Here is a 17,114-nt window from a genome sequence, read left to right on the forward strand (position 1 = left end):
CCAATAGTAGTCAGCAAGTGTTTTCAAAGGTTGTGCAACCCAATGTCATACCGTACGTGATGTGTCTCTGACCTGTCAAAAGTAACTCCTTTCCCCACAAACACAAGAGGAGGCTCGTTAGGATCACGGCTGCCAGTATAATGGATTTCCAGGAACACCGGCGGCTCATCAGATCCTTTGGCCACACTTAAAAACGCTCCCATTTGTTGCTCTTCTATCCAGGACTTTGATCTAGGAAACCAAAGTGGAAGCATATCACTGCATGGCATACAGTCGCTGTAACTATAGTCTACTGGTTAAAAAAAATGCAACATTGTATGTATTCAAATAACCAAAATTCAGTCCTAGTTACAAGAGTTCTAAATTGCACAAAAAAAGCCCAAAAAAGAAAAAACTCAAAACATGAAATACATACAAGAAAGGTATACTGCAGAGAATGATGGGGTGGTTGTATTAATACATTTAGAATATCCCCTGGAAGAAGCATTTCTTGCGAAACACTTCATCTCATATCTCATCCTTTCTGCAATATTTACAGCAGATATGTCCGCAGTCTTACCTAGTGAGCACCTTAACCCCGTCCCCCAATGCTCCAGTCTTTTGTTGAATTATCTCAGCAAACTTTGACGGAGTCACATAATTCGCTGGAGATTCCATCAAGTAACGAGCCAAGTTCTGCCCCTTCGCGTAGGAAACTCCTTTTTGCCAGGCATCTAGTTCTTCACTAAATAGAACAAATCATTCTGGGTAAACACACTGCAGGCTAGATACAAAGATGATTTTTTTTCCAACTTTATGGAAGCCGTCCACAGATTTTCTAATATGCAGCAAATACGCAAAAAAAGGGAAGAAAAAAAAAAAAGATACAATAACAAAAGATGTACCTGTGTAAGAGTAAGATTGCAACCGCATTCTCCACATCACCACTAATACTATACAACTGAAGTACTAATCTGCCACCAATATTTCCTTATTTTTACATTAGGACGATTTCCAATGTATACTTATTATATTGTTATCCCAATATTTGTGCCATATGTACAATAATGTGACAATTTTGCTGAATGTTATCACATTTGCGCACACACAAAAAACAAAAAACAAAAATACGGGAAAATAACCAAGGAGTATATACTTTTAGGCTATGTGCCCACGCTAGCGTTTTTAAACGCTCAGGAAAAGGATCCCCTTTCCCAGAAAACGCGCGTCTTTTTCCGCGATTTGACGCGTTTTTGACGTGTTTTTTTGACACGCGATTTCTGGGATCATTGGGGATGGCTAAAAACGCTGAGCAATGCGGGAATTAATGAGCATGCTGCGTTTTTAGCTGCTAAGCGATTCCTGAGCGGTTAAAAACGCATGCATTGGCACAAAAAGCCAAAAATGCATGCAAATGAATTAGAAGCATCTTGTAAGCATTTCTGCAGCGTCTGAGCCGGCACAAACGCTGCGGAAACGCATACAAAAATGCAACGTGGGCACCCAGCCTTAAAATGTTTATTATTTATTATTATTACTATTATTATTATTATTATTATTATTATTATTATTATACATGTTAAAATTGACACAACAAAAGAAGAACAAAGGAACTACTGGACAGTCAATAGTGGGGACGCTATAAAGTACCGGTGACATGAGGTAGTACGCTTATCATACAGTTAGGTCCATATATATTTGGACAGAGACAACATTTTTCTAGTTTTGGTTCTAGACATTACCACAATGAATTTTAAACAAAACAATTCAGATGCAGTTGAAGTTCAGACTTTCAGCTTTCATTTGAGGGTATCCACATTAAAATTGGATGAAGGGTTTAGGAGTTTCAGCTCCTTAACATGTGCCACCCTGTTTTCAAAGGGACCAAAAGAAATTGGACAATTGACTCCAAGGCTATTTCTTGGACAGGTGTGGGTAATCCCTTCATTATGTCATTCTCAATTAAGCAGATAAAAGGCCTGGAGTTGATTTGAGGTGTGGTGCTTGCATTTGGAAGGTTTTGCTGTGAAGGAAACAGCGGTCAAAGGAGCTCTCCATGCAGGTGAAACAAGCCATCCTTAAGCTGCAAAAACAGAAAAAACCCATCCGAGAAATTGCTACAACATTAGGAGTGGCAAAATCTACAGTTTGGTACATCCTGAGAAAGAAAGAAAGCACTGGTGAACTCATCAATGCAAAAAGACCTGGGCGCCATGGAAGACAACAGTGGTGGATGATCGCAGAATAATCTCCATGGTGAAGAGAAACCCCTTCACAACAGCCAACCAAGTGACCAACACTCTCCAGGAGGTAGGCGTATCAATATCCAAATCTACCATAAAGAGAAGACTGCATGAAAGTAAATACAGAGGGTTCACTGCACGGTGCAAGCCACTCATAAGCATCAAGAATAAAAAGGCTAGACTGGACTTTGCTAAAAAAACATCTAAAAAAGCCAGCACAGTTCTGGAAGAACATTCTTTGGACAGATGAAAACAAGATCAACCTCTACCAGAATGATGGAAAGAGAAAAGTATGGCGAAGGCGTGGTACAGCTCATGATCCAAAGCATGCCACATCATCTGTAAAACACGGCGGAGGCAGTGTGATGGCTTGGGCATGCATGGCTGCCAGTGGCACTGGGTCACTAGTGTTTATTGATGATGTGACACAGGACAGAAGCAGCCGAATGAATTCTGAGGTATTCAGAGCCATACTGTGTGCTCAGATCCAGCCAAATGCAGCCAAACTGATTGGTCGTCGTTTCATACTACAGATGGACAATGACCCAAAACATAAAGCCAAAGCAACCCAGGAGTTTATTAAAGCAAAGAAGTGAAATATTCTTGAATGGCCAAGTCAGTCACCTGATCTCAACCCAATTGAGCATGCATTTCACTTGTTAAAGACTAAACTTCAGACAGAAAGGCCCACAAACAAACAGCAACTGAAAACCACCGCAGTGAAGGCCTGGCAGAGCATCAAAGAGGAGGAAACACAGCGTCTGGTGATGTCCATGAGTTCAAGACTTCAGGCAGTCATTGCCATCAAAGGGTTTTCAACCAAGTACTAGAAATGAACATTTTATTTACAATTATTTATTCTGTCCAATTACTTTTGGTCCCTTTAAAAACAGGGTGGCACATGTTAAGGAGCTGAAACTCCTAAACCCTTCATCCAATTTTAATGTGGATACCCTCAAATGAAAGCTGAAAGTCTGAACTTCAACTGCATCTGAATTGTTTTGTTTGAAATTCATTGTGGTAATGTCTAGAACCAAAATTAGAAAAATATTGTCTCTGTCCAAATATATATGGACCTAACTGTATCTTATAAAGCAGCATAGACAACGGTACAAGGGGCAAAACATCCAACAGTTCAAGCCAAATAGCTTACAGCATGGAAGCATTACTTACATAAAAGGTCCTACTTGTTAAAGCGTTCCCACCGCCCCAACGTACGTTTCATCCAGTACTTCATCAGGAGGCGTGTGAAGTACTAGATATCTTATTTATAAGATATGATAAGCATACTACCTCATAAAATCCCTGGTCTCTGCTGCAGATGTAATAGCGCTGTGAACCCTGAGCTGTGTATAATCCCACCCACATCCCTGACTGGCAACTTACTGTGTATAGGCAAAAAGCTGCCAATCAGTGGTGGAGATTACACAGATTAGCTGGACTGCCTGGCACGCTACATCCAGTCCCCCAATGATCATCTCTTTGCTGATAAAACAATGATTGTATTGAAACTACAGCAAGCAGCTGATCAAGTGACACATCGCCGGAATCAGTCCCTATAGTATGCTGCTCTCAGATTACATACCAAAACCTGCTGATGGATTCCCTTTTAATACTGTGATAAATATATATAGATTTTCGACAATGCAGCTAATTCTGGAACACGTTTACTGCAAACGTCTTGGGAAACATTATGCAAAATGCTATAAAAGTGTCATTCCATGTGGGGTACAGTTAATCCGGTGCTTTTCCTATAGCGGCACAGACGTTGCAGCACAATTATGATGTTCCTGCACTTGACTCGCAGTGTTGAGCGCCCAGAGAACATACAGTGCCTTGCGAAAGTATTCGGCCCCCTGGAACTTTTCAGCCTTTTCCCACATATCATACTTCAAACATAAAGATACCAAATGTAAATTTTTGGTGAAGAAACAACAACAAGTGGGACACAATTGTGAAGTTGAATGAAATGTATTGGTTATTTTAAATTTTTGTGGAAATTCAAAAACTGAAAAGTGGGGCGTGCAATATTATTCGGCCCCTTTAATGTAACACTTTGTTGCGCCACCTTTTGCTGCGATTACAGCTGCAACTCGCTTGGGGTATGTCTCTATCAGTTTTGTACATCGAAAGACTGAAATTCTTGCCCATTCTTCCTTGGCAAACAGCTCGAGCTCAGTGAGGTTTGATGGAGATCGTTTGTGAACAGCAGTTTTCAGCTCTTTCCACAGATTCTCGATTGGATTCAGGTCTGGACTGTGACTTGGCCATTCTAACACCTGGATACGATTATTTGTGAACCATTCCATTGTAGATTTTGCTTTATGTTTGGGATCATTGTCTTGTTGGAAGACAAATCTCCCATCCCAGTCTAAGGTCTTTTGCAGACTCAAACAGGTTTTCTTCAAGAATGGTCCTATGTTTGGCTCCATCCATCTTCCCATCAATTTTAACCTTCCTCCCTGTCCCTGCTGAAGAAAAGCAGGCCCAAACCATGATGCTGCCACCACTATGTTTGGCAGTGGGGATGGTGTGTTCAGGGTGATGAGCTGTGTTGCCTTTACGCCAAACATATCGTTTGCCATTGTTGCAAAAAAGTTCGATTTTGGTTTCATCTGACCAGAGCACCTTCTTCCACATGTTTGGTGTGTCTCCCAGGTGGCTTGTTGCAAACTTTAAATGACACTCTTTATGGATATCTTTGATAAATGGCTTTCTTGCTACTCGTCCATAAAGGCCAGATTTATGCAGTGTACGACTGTTGTCCTATGGACAGACTGTCCTACCTCAGCTGTAGATCTCTGCAGTTCATCCAGAGTGATCATGGGCCTCTTGGCTGCATCTCTGATCCGTCTTCTCCTTGTATGAGATGAAAGTCTAGAGAGACAGTCGGGTCTTGGTAGATTTGCAGTGGTATGATACTCCTTCCATTTCAATATGATCGCTTGCACAGGGCTCCTTGGGATGTTTAAAGTTTTTAAAATCATTTTGTATCCAAATCCGGCTTTAAACTTCTCCACAACAGTATCACGGACCTGCCTGTTGTGTTCCTTGGTCTTCATGATGCTCTCTGTGCTTCAAACAGAACCCTGAGACTATCACAGAGCAGGTGCATTTATACGGAGACTTGATTACACACAGGTGGATTATATTTATCATCATTAGTCATTTAGGACAACATTGGATCACTCAGAGATCCACAATGAACTTCTGGAGTTAGTTTGCTGCACTGAAAGTAAAGGGGCTGAATAATATTGCACGCCCCACTTTTCAGTTTTTGAATTTCCACAAATTCAAAATAACCAATAAATTTCATTCAACTTCACAATTGTGTTCCACTTGTTGTTGATTCTTCATCAAAAATTTACATTTGATATCTTTATGTTTGAAGCATGATATGTGGGAAAAGGTTGAAAAGTTCCAGGGGGCCGAATACTTTTGCAAGGCACTGTAGATGTGAAGAGCTTACTGAGCCTTTGCAGGAAAGGTTTCTGTGGCTCAGTGTGTAACACTTGCTTTGCAGCACTGGGGTCCTGGGTTGAATCCCGCCAATAACATCTGTAAGGAGCTTGCATGTTCTCCCAGTGTTTTTGTGGGTTTCCTCCCACACTCCAAAGACAGACTGATATGGAATCTAGATTGTGATCCCCATTGGGGACAGGGATGATGTCTGTAAAGTGCTGCGGAATTAATGGCGCTATATAGTGGAATAAAATAAACTCTACCTTCCATACGGCATTGTTGAGACTTTTTTCTTCTTTTTGGCCTTAAGCTCATCATATTCATATAACCCCAGAACGGCCCCTTCTGCCGCGGCCTGAGCGTCTCTGCAGGGGTCAACGTCAACATGTGCAATCTCCAAATCCTGCATGTGCCTACAGCCCGCTGGGTGGGAAAGCAACAAACAGTCAGAAGTCAGGGCAGGTAAAGCCCCCACACGCAATAGATGTCCGGCTGACTGCTAAGGCACCAGACCCCTCACTACATGGCCGAGTGTTCCTGTGTTCTCTATGGGGGGGCCGCTGTCGGACTCCTCCAGCGTCAGCTCATCTCCATGGAGAACAAAAGGGTTGATGCTTTTAAACAGGTGTCTGACCTGTCATAGACCCCCGTACACGGACTCACTGCTGACCTCTCACACATTGGCAGGGTCAGTCCACTTTAGGCTGGTTTTACATTAGCATTTTTTGCGCAGCACAACGTGCGTGTCCATGGGCATGCCTACCTATGTTTAACATGGCGCGCGCATGGTCTTGCGTTTGCACGCGTTCATACGCATTTTCGTGCACACGCGTTTTTTCGCCGTGTGCGCCTAGGCGCGCCCGACGCAACCTGTTGCATTTTTTGGTCTGCTGAAAGGCGTAAAAACACGCATGCGCACAGAATGTGACAAAATAACGCATTACAGTCTATGGGAATGCAGGTGTGTGCATGGACATGCGTTCGTCTGTGTTTTCGTGCGCATGCGTTTTTGGGGTAAATATGTGTAGAAACTGGTTTTAACCCCTAGAGAACGAATGCGCAAAAAAAACGCAAACGCATGCAAAAACACATCATGCGTTTTTTGTATGCGTTTGTATTGGGCACGATGCGCTGCACAAAAAAACACTAAGGCCTCTTTCACACATCAGGTTTTCGCTGTCAGGCGCGATCCGGCGCTTTTGACAAAAACCGGATTCGGCGAAATGCAATGCCGGATCCGGTTTCCCCCCATTGACTTGCATTTGCGCCGGATCGCGCCGGATGGCCATGCGTTTCATCCGGTTTTCGCCGGATTTGGCAATGTGTCTCAATCCGGCGTCTGGAAAAACGGCTACTGTAACGTTTTTTGTCTCCGGCGAAAAAGCCGGACACGCCGGATCCGGCGCGTCCGGCTTTTTCACACAATGAAAGCCTATGAGCGCCGCAATGCGCCGGATTCGGCGACAGCCGGATCCGGTGGCCGGATCCGTTTTTTTTGGTCTGAGCATGCTCAGTAGCTCTGCCCACAAGACACATATATAAAAGCAAGACAGTGGGACCCTCAGCCACACCCAACATGCCACCCAAGACAGCAACCAGGCGCAGGAGAAGGCAGGAGACCACTGCAGCAGCACCATCAGCACCACCACCACGCCAAATGGAGCAGCAAATGGAACATGCTGAGGAGGGGAGTCCAGCAGCAGATGAGAGACGGTAATTATCAAATCCCCCATTCCTCCAAACTAGGGCCATGGAATATCAAGATATTCATTGGCCCTTTGTTTCTCTTTATTCAACAGCCGCCCAAGAGTTGCAGCAGCAGCACTGGCAGCAGCAACACCACCCACAGCCATGGAGTCTGGCCAGCAGGAAGACAGCACATCTTCTTCTGGGAGCCCTCCCTCTCATCGTCAGCGTTTGACGGTAAGTTTTTATTTCCAAAATCCATCATCTCTGGAATATATGTGTATTCATTGCCTTTTATTTCAAAACAGGAATCACAAGCTGAAGAGGAGCTCCCAGAAAAAGAAGGAAGGGGTGGACAGACACCTGGAGTGGGCTCACAATTGGTAAGTTTTTGGCATCAAACGCAGAAACACAACATCACACTACACACAACACATAGAAAACAATGTTCTGCAGACCACACACAGCAAACAAATGCCTACATCCTAAGAAATAACATTTTTTGTTTTCTTCTCTAGTCTTCCCAATCTGGTGCTCGGTCAAGAGGTTCTCGCAGTGCCTCCCAGGGTCGTCGGCGACAGCAACGCGGCGGTCACCAGCGTGTAAGTATAAATATTTTTGCTTTTTTTTTTTTGCACTTTTTATTTCATTTCTTTTGTGGAGGCCAATTATGTTATTTTTGTCTTTTTCTTTAACAGCCTTCACAGCGTGGTCCCGACTCTGACGGTGAGGATGGAGGACTCGATGTGGACCACCTCATCGATCTCGTCAGAGAAAGGGAGCCGCTCTGGAATATGGCTGACCGACGCCACGCTGACCTGATCGTTACCCGACGACTCTGGGAGGAAATCTGTTCGCTCCTTGTGGACCGCTGGGAGGACCTCGATGCTCGGGCCCAGATTAAAGAGCGTAAGTATATACAGTACCGGTTGCTTGATGTAAACCAGTGTTTCCCGAACAACAGTCCTCGTGGTCCCCACGGATCATGTGTTCAGGATTTCTATTTACTATGGAAATCCTGAAAACATGACCCCTGGGGACCATGAGGACTGGAGTTTGGGAAACACTGATGTTGTATACTAACCACTTTGTCCTTTCTCGTTTCAGGGGACAGAATTGTGAAGCGGTGGCGGTCTGTGAGGGATCGTTTCAAGAAGGAGTTCAATAAAGAGATGCGGGCCCCGAGTGGATCTGGAGGACGCAGGAGCAAGTACAAGTACGCACAAGCCCTGTCGTTCCTCCAGGATACAATGGTCACCAGAAGGTAAATATTACACACCACATGTGAAAAAAAAATGTTTAGATGTAACAATTTTTTTTCAGCCAGGGCCATACCATGTCACTATTTTAATTGTTTTTTTTTCTCTTTATTCCACAGCACGGTGAGCAGCACTCGGGAGCCTGCACGGTTGGACCCTACTGAGGAGATCCCTGAGGAGACCGGCACCGAGGGACACTTCGACCGCCCCGGTACATCTGCACCTTCACAGCCTTCCAACACATTCGACCCCTCTGTCCCATCCACCAGCACAGGAGCATCGTGGCCGCCTACATTACATGAAGCTGCTGGTGAGGAGATCGCTTTCCCTTTACCCCACCCTTCTGCCCCTGCCACCTCTAGTACACCTGCGGGTACTGGGCGGCAGCGGCAGAGGGGTCAGGAAAAGACTTATGCGCCAGAGTTCTTGCATCTGAATGAATCTTTCCAGAACTGTCTAAAAGTCTTGTCAGAGCAAATCTCCTCAGGCTTTCAGCAGATCAACTCCAGCATTCTGGAGGTGAAGACACTTCTGCAAACCATGCATTCAGAAGCAAGATCTTCGCCAAACCACACCTTTTTCAGGTCTGTTGTGGAGCGCATGGAAACGCTATCTCCTACCCAGCAGATGCATGTAATGCATTCATGCCACGGTGCTCTCCAGCACGTTACCTCCCAACCTCCTCCTCCCACCCCAGTAGTTCCTCCACCTGCACCCCCTCCAGCCACTTTCCATCCTCCCCCTCCTATTACATACCATCCACCTCCCCAGTACCAGCAACCTCCCCAGTACCAGCAACCTCCCCACTTCCAGCAACCTGCCCCATACCAAACTCCTTCCCCATACAACTTGCCATCAACATCATCTGCTCCTACAGTCCCTGCCCAATCCTCCACTCCACCGCCCACCACCTCTTCTGCCTCCCACATGTCCACCCATTCTGTAGCTTTTTCCACACCTTCACCTCTAACTGTTCCTTCCCCACCACGATCCCAGTCCTCTCTCCACACTCCCAGTGTCGAAGTGTCCCGCAGCCCCTCCAGCAGTATTTCCACCCCACACTACACAGATTTATAATATGTGTATTTTAATAAAAATGACCAGTTTTATGGTTTCAAAGCTTTATTAAAAAAGTTTATTAAAATTTAAAAACAGTTTACTAAAAAAAACATTTTTCAATAAAAGTTAAATTATTTTACACTGGTTGTCTGTCATTTCTTTCTGCGGCCAAAAAGGTTAAATACAGGGTATTTAAAAGGTAAAAAGGTATTCAAAACTAGGTATATAACTGTGGGTAAATTTTAGCTTTTTGCCACAATTGTGTTCCTGGTTGTGTTTGAAGCAAAGTATTTCACCTAAAAATCTTTAAAAAAATTAAAGATGTGTCTGACAGGATATCAGGAATCTTCAGACCTACAGATGACTTCCCATTCCTGCTACTACATGTGGGGACAAATGACACCGCAAGAAACGACCTGGAAACCATCTGCAGAGACTTTGAAGACTTAGGCAAGAAAGTGAAAGAACTGGGAGCGCAGGTGGTCTTCTCTTCCATCCTCCCAGTGGATGGCCATGGAACAAGGAGGTGGAATAAGATTCTGCAGGTGAACAACTGGCTACGTCGATGGTGCCGTCAGCAACGATTTGGATTTCTGGATCACGGAGTGAACTACTTATACGATGGACTACTTGCTAGAGATGGGGTGCACCTTACGAAGACTGGAAAGCATGTATTTGGAAGTCGCCTTGCTACACTTGTAAGGAGAGCTTTAAACTAGAACAACATGGGAAGGGAAGCAAAAGACCAGAAAAAGCCATACACCTGACAAATGCTATTGAGAACTCTGCTATTAGAAGTGGAAAGGAAGAACAAAGACGAAAGAATATAATTAATAAAAATATTGGAGAAAGAGAAACCAATCACAAACTAAAATGTTTCTATACTAATGCACAAAGCATGGGCAACAAACAAGGAGAATTGGAACTACTAACACAGGAAAAGAAATATGATGTCATTGGAATCACTGAAACTTGGTGGGACAATACACATGATTGGAATACAAGACTAGAAGGATACAACTTATTTGCAAGAAACAGACTTGATAAACGAGGAGGGGGTGTTGCATTGTATGTTAGAAACGCGTATATCTGCACAGAGATTGAAGCTTCAGAGACTGGGAGTTCTGTGGAAACTGTTTGGGTAAGAATACAAGGACAGAACAATGGAAAGGACACCATTGTAGGCATTTACTACAGGCCGCCTGTGCAAGCTGAAGATATGGATGAACTCTTTATGCATCAAATGGCCAAGTTCTCCAAAAAATATGACATAGTTGTCATGGGAGATTTCAACTATCCAGACATTTGTTGGGAATCTCTCTCAGGCAAAACTAACAGGTCAAGGAAATTCTTATCCTCTCTTGCTGACAACTTTATCTTCCAAAAGGTAGGGGAGAAAACAAGGGGAACTGCTACCTTGGATCTAATCCTTATAAACAGGGAGGAAATGGTTGAGGAGGTAAAAGTGGCTGGAACCCTAGGAGGTAGCGACCATGCTATTTTAGAATTTTGGATAACTAGAGGAGGAAGACCTGTGAAGACTCAGACGTCAAGGTTAGATTTCAGAAAGGCAGATTTTAAGGGATTCAGAAAGATAATTGGAGGGATCCAATGGCTGGATATCCTTAAAGACAAAAATGTCCAGGAAGGATGGGAAATCTTGAAAAATGAAATTCTCAAAGCACAGTTGTTAACAATTCCGAAAAGAGGGAAAAATAGGAAGCATTTAAGGAAACCAGGATGGATGAACACAGAACTTGAGCACATGCTAAAAAGGAAGAAAAAAATGTTTATAAAATGGAAAGAGGGAGGCATATCTAAAGAAGAATATAATGCTGTCTGCAGAACCTGCAGGGCACAAATCAGATTATTTAAAGCTGACAATGAATTGAGGCTTGCAAGAGATGTCAAAAGCAATAATAAAGGATTTTGGGGATATGTCAAAAGTAAAAGAAAAGTCAAAGATGCTATAGGATTTTTACAGGATGAAAATGATGAAATGGTAAGACAGGATGTTGAGAAGGCTGAACTTTTAAATTCCTATTTTGCATCTGTTTTCTCTCAGAAAGGAAATGTAACACCAACTGTTATTCACTGTCCTATTAAGGGAATAGAAGAATCCAGGATATCTATAAACAGAATGATAGTGAGGAAACACTTAGCTAACCTAAATGAATTCAAGTCTCCAGGTCCAGATGAATTACACCCCAGAGTACTGAAGGAGATAGCAGAAGAAATTTTTGAACTCCTCTCCATAATCTTTGAAAATTCTTGGAGAAAAGGAGAAGTGCCAGAAGACTGGAGAAGAGCAAATGTTGTTCCTATCTTCAAAAAGGGGAAGAAGGTGAACCCAGGCAACTATAGGCCGGTGAGTCTGACTTCTATACCAGGAAAGATCTTTGAACAAATTATTAAACAACATGTATGTCAATACCTGGATAAGAATGAAGTGATTAAACAGAGTCAGCATGGGTTTGTAACTAATAAGTCATGTCAGACTAACTTAATTTCCTTCTATGATGGTATCACTGATTGGGTGGATCAAGGAAATGCTGTAGATATAGTATATCTTGACTTCAGCAAAGCATTTGACAAAGTCTCTCATACAATCCTTATTGAAAAAATGACTAAGTATGGAATGGACAAGGCAACTGTTAGGTGGATTCATAACTGGCTTAGTGATCGGACCCAAAGAGTGGTCGTAAATGGCTGCACATCCAGTTGGAAGAATGTCTCAAGTGGGGTACCACAGGGCTCTGTCCTGGGTCCTGTATTGTTCAACATCTTTATCAACGATTTAGATGAAGGAATTGAGGGTAAACTGATTAAATTTGCTGATGACACAAAGCTAGGAGGGATAGCTAATACTAGAGAAGAGAGAGAGAGGATTCAAAAAGATTTAAATAAACTGGAGAAGTGGGCAGCAACTAACAGAATGGTTTTTAACAGGGAGAAATGCAAAGTACTACATCTGGGCAATAAAAATGAAAAAAGCATATATAGAATGGGAGGAATAGGGCTAAGTGACAGCACATGTGAAAAAGACTTGGGTATACTAATAGATCACAGACTGAATATGAGTCAACAGTGTGATGCAGCAGCAAAAAAGGCAAATGCAATTCTAGGATGTATTAACAGAAGCATACAGTCTAGATCACGTGAAGTCATTATTTCCCTCTACTCCTCTTTGGTCAGACCTCATCTGGAATATTGTGTCCAGTTTTGGGCACCACATTTTAAAAAAGACATCAACAAACTGGAGCAAGTTCAGAAAAGAGCGACCAGAATGGTGACCGGTCTGCAAACCCTGTGTTATGAGGAAAGGTTGCAGGATTTGGGAATGTTTAGTTTGCAAAAGAGAAGCCTGAGAGGAGACTTAATAGCTGTCTACAAATATCTAAAGGGCTGTCACATTGTAGAAGGATCAACTTTATTCTCATTTGCACAAGGAAAGACTAGAAGCAATGGGATGAAACTGAATGGGAGGAGACACAGATTAGATATTAGAAAAAACTTTTTGACAGTTAGAGTGATCAATGAGTGGAACAGGCTGCCACGAGAAGTTGTGAGTTCTCCTTCAATGGAAGTCTTCAAACAGAGGCTGGACAGACATCTGACTGGGATGATTTAGCGAATCCTGCTTTGAGCAGGGGGTTGGACCAGATGGCCCAGGAGGTCCCTTCCAACTCTACGATTCTATGATTCTATGATTCTATGAAAAGTTGTGTTTATTGTTGGTGATTTCCTAACAATGTACACAACTTTTGTTAAAAGGTGAAATACTTTGCATAAAACACAACCAGGTACACACCTGTGGCCTAAAGCTAAAAATAGTAAGACCATGACAAGATAGCCAACTTTGGTTGGCAAAGGTATATACTGTTGGTACAGAAGGTACACAATTTTGGTTAAGGGCACAAATCTTTCACACTCTGTCATCCTGCCAGTGTACTCAGCCTTGAGGGGACATAAAGTATAGTGCAAAATTGTCCCTCATTACTGAAACCGTCACAGAACTTCTAGTGGTAATGTCATGGTAATCTTGCAAGGTGGTTTCTTCAGAGGTGTCCTCAATGGAAATGGGTTCCTTGCAGATAACAAAATTGTGGAGTACCACGCACGCTTTGATCACCTCGTCCACAGTTTCTGTCTTGAGGTTGATCGCAGTCAATAGGACCCGCCATTTGGCTGTCAGAATACCAAAGGTACATTCAACCATTCTTCTTGCTCTTGTGAGGCGGTAATTAAAAATGCGTTTTGTTCTTGACAATCCTCTGCTACCGTACGGTTTCAAAAGGTGTTCTTACAGCTGGAAGGCTTCATCCCTTACACAGACAAATGGCATAGGTGGACCAGATGTTTGCGGCAGCGGTCTAGGGGGTGGGAACTGGAAGGTGTTTCCATACAGTTTATGCCCCATGGCAGACAGTTTGAAAACTTGAGAGTCATTGGAGCGGCCATAGGCCCCAATATCAACAGCAATAAATTTGTATTCCGCGTCAGCGATGGCCATGAGGACAATTGAAAAATATTTCTTGTAATTGAAATATTCCGATCCCGATCCGGCTGGCTTTACAATGCGGATATGTTTCCCGTCCACAGCGCCCAAGCAGTTGGGAAACTGACATATCTGTTGAAACTTTTCTGAAATTTCAATCCACCTCTCTGTTGTTGGCTCTGGTAAAAACTCTTCAGCTAAGGAGTCCCAGAGTGCACGGCATGTGTACTTCACTATTCCAGATATGGTGGAAATCCCGAGTCTGTACTGGAAATGCAGTGACGAAAGGGATTCTCCAGTTGCAAGAAATCTGTGGAGAATTAAAAAACAATCAATTAGTTTTAAATCACAGCATTACATACCAAAACTCAGCTATAACACTTGGAGATACAAACTACCACCAACAAGTTTGCAGTGAAAGTGTGCTCTGATGCGATCACATCCAATAAATGTGGCTTACCTTAAAGTCACCATCAGACGCTCTGCGGGTGAAACAGAGAAGCGGCAATAGGTGTCTGCTTTTCTTATGAGGTGTGCAATGCGCTCCACCAAGTAATCAAAATTCTCCATTTTCATCCGAACATATCCAAAAAATTTATCCGGGTTTCGTCGAAGGTCCATGCATAGTGTAGAATAGACCCCACGCGTCATTCTCTTGGCTGTGATGGGGTGGATCCACAAACGTCGTCTACGATGCCTGATGCGCTGCTGTCTCGCTCTCTCCTTCTCCAGAACAATCACCCTCAAACGATTCGCCTCCGCTATAAAATCCGCCAAATTCTTCAAAATATTTCCAATGACAACATCCATCTTCGCCAGTAACTTGCTTTTCTCTCCAACCTGCACTTTCTCCTCTACAACCTGTCAAAGAAGGGCTGTAGGAACACGCTATATATAGTTTTCCAGTAGCCAATCCCGTTCGGAAGGCCACAAGGGGTGTTTTTAAAAACCGGATCCGGCGTAATCCGTCGAAAAACGGATGAACCGGATGAGACGGATCCGGTTTTGTCTGTCAAGAACAAGACGGATCCGGCAGAAAAACGGATCCGTCACATCCGGTTTTATGAAATATTTGCCGGATCCGGCGCTCCGGCACAACGCCGGATCGCGCCTGACGCCGAAAACCTGATGTGTGAAAGTAGCCTAATGTGAAATTAGCCTTAGAGTAATGTGTAATGGGGTTTTATTCACATTTGTAGTTATTTGCCATAATTAATCACAATAACACAGAAAAATAAAGCAGCAGGATGAGAAATGGGTCCATTTACAGCATCAACAATAGTCAATTCTGGCTGCTTACACCGGCAACAGATATAGGATTTTTTTTTTTTTGCTTAGAAACATGTATTTGGAGCAGAAAATATAATTTTTTACATTGCGTTTTTTTAATTAAACATTGTGCACAGTTTAGCTTTTCCAGGCTCTTAGGTTTTCTCACATTTCGATGTGGTCTGTGGTTATAGATCAGATGAGTGAAACTCAGAAAAGTTACGAATTCATAGAATCATAGATTCGTAGCGTTGGAAGGGACCTCCTGGGCCATCTGGTCCAACCCCCTGCTCAAAGCAGGATTCGCTAAATCATCCCAGTCAGATGTCTGTCCAGCCTCTGTTTGAAGACTTCCATTGAAGGAGAACTCAGCACTTCTCGTGGCAGCCTGTTCCACTCATTGATCACTCTGTCAAAAAGTTTTTTCTAATATCTAATCTGTGTCTCCTCCCATTCAGTTTCATCCCATTGCTTCTAGTCTTTCCTTGTGCAAATGAGGATAAAGTTGATCCTTCTACAATGTGACAGCCCTTGAGATATTTGTAGACAGCTATTAAGTCTCCTCTCCGTCTTCTCTTTTGCAAACTAAACATTCCCAAATCCTGCAACCTTTCCTCATAAGACAGGGTTTGCAGACCGGTCACCATTCTGGTTGCTCTTTTCTGAACTTGCTCCAGTTTGTTGATGTCTTTTTTAAAATGTGGTGCCCAAAACTGGACACAATATTCCAGATGAGGTCTGACCAAAGAGGAGTAGAGGGCAATAATGACTTCACGTGATCTAGACTGTATGCTTCTGTTAATACATCCTAGAATTGCATTTGCCTTTTTTGCTGCTGCATCACACTGTTGACTCATATTCAGTCTGTGATCATTAGTATACCCAAGTCTTTTTCACATGTGCTGTTGCTTAGCCCTATTCCTCCCATTCTGTATATGCTTTTTTCATTTTTATTGCCCAGATGTAGTACTTTGCATTTTTCCCTGTTAAAAACCATTCTGTTAGTTGCTGCCCACTGCTCCAGTTTATTTATATCTTTTTGAATCCTCTCTCTCTTCTCTAGTATTACCTATCCCTCCTAGCTTTGTGTCATCAGCAAATTTAATCAGTTTACCCTCAATTCCTTCATCTAAATCGTTGATAAAGATGTTGAACAATACAGGACCCAGGACAGAGCCCTGTGGTACCCCACTTGAGACATTCTTCCAACTGGATGTGCAGCCATTTACGACCACTCTTTGGGTCCGATCACTAAGCCAGTTATGAATCCACCTAACAGTTGCCTTGTCCATTCCATACTTAGTCATTTTTTCAATAAGGATTGTATGAGATACTTTGTCAAATGCTTTGCTGAAGTCAAGATATACTATATCTACAGTATTTCCTTGATCCACCCAATCAGTGATTCCATCATAGAAGGAAATTAAGTTAGTCTGACATGACTTATTAGTTACAAACCCATGCTGACTCTGTTTAATCACTTCATTCTTATCCAGGTATTGACATACATGTTGTTTAATAATTTGTTCAAAGATCTTTCCTGGTATAGAAGTCAGACTCACCGGCCTATAGTTGCCTGGGTCCACCTTCTTCCCCTTTTTGAAGATAGGAACAACATTTGCTCTTCTCCAGTCTTCTGGGACTTCTCCTGTTCTCCAA

The 17,114-nt window shown here is 43.0% G+C and overlaps 1 pseudogene; it reads right to left on the reverse strand.

The window, feature by feature from the left end:
* Positions 1 to 17,114, reverse strand: part of LOC141075001 (cytosol aminopeptidase-like) — a 46,717-nt pseudogene that overhangs the window by 18,145 nt on the left and 11,458 nt on the right.

This window comes from Dendrobates tinctorius, unplaced genomic scaffold (assembly GCF_039654945.1).
Source record: "Dendrobates tinctorius isolate UK_male_01 unplaced genomic scaffold, ASM3965494v1 ptg000347l, whole genome shotgun sequence".
NCBI lineage: Eukaryota > Metazoa > Chordata > Amphibia > Anura > Dendrobatidae > Dendrobates > Dendrobates tinctorius.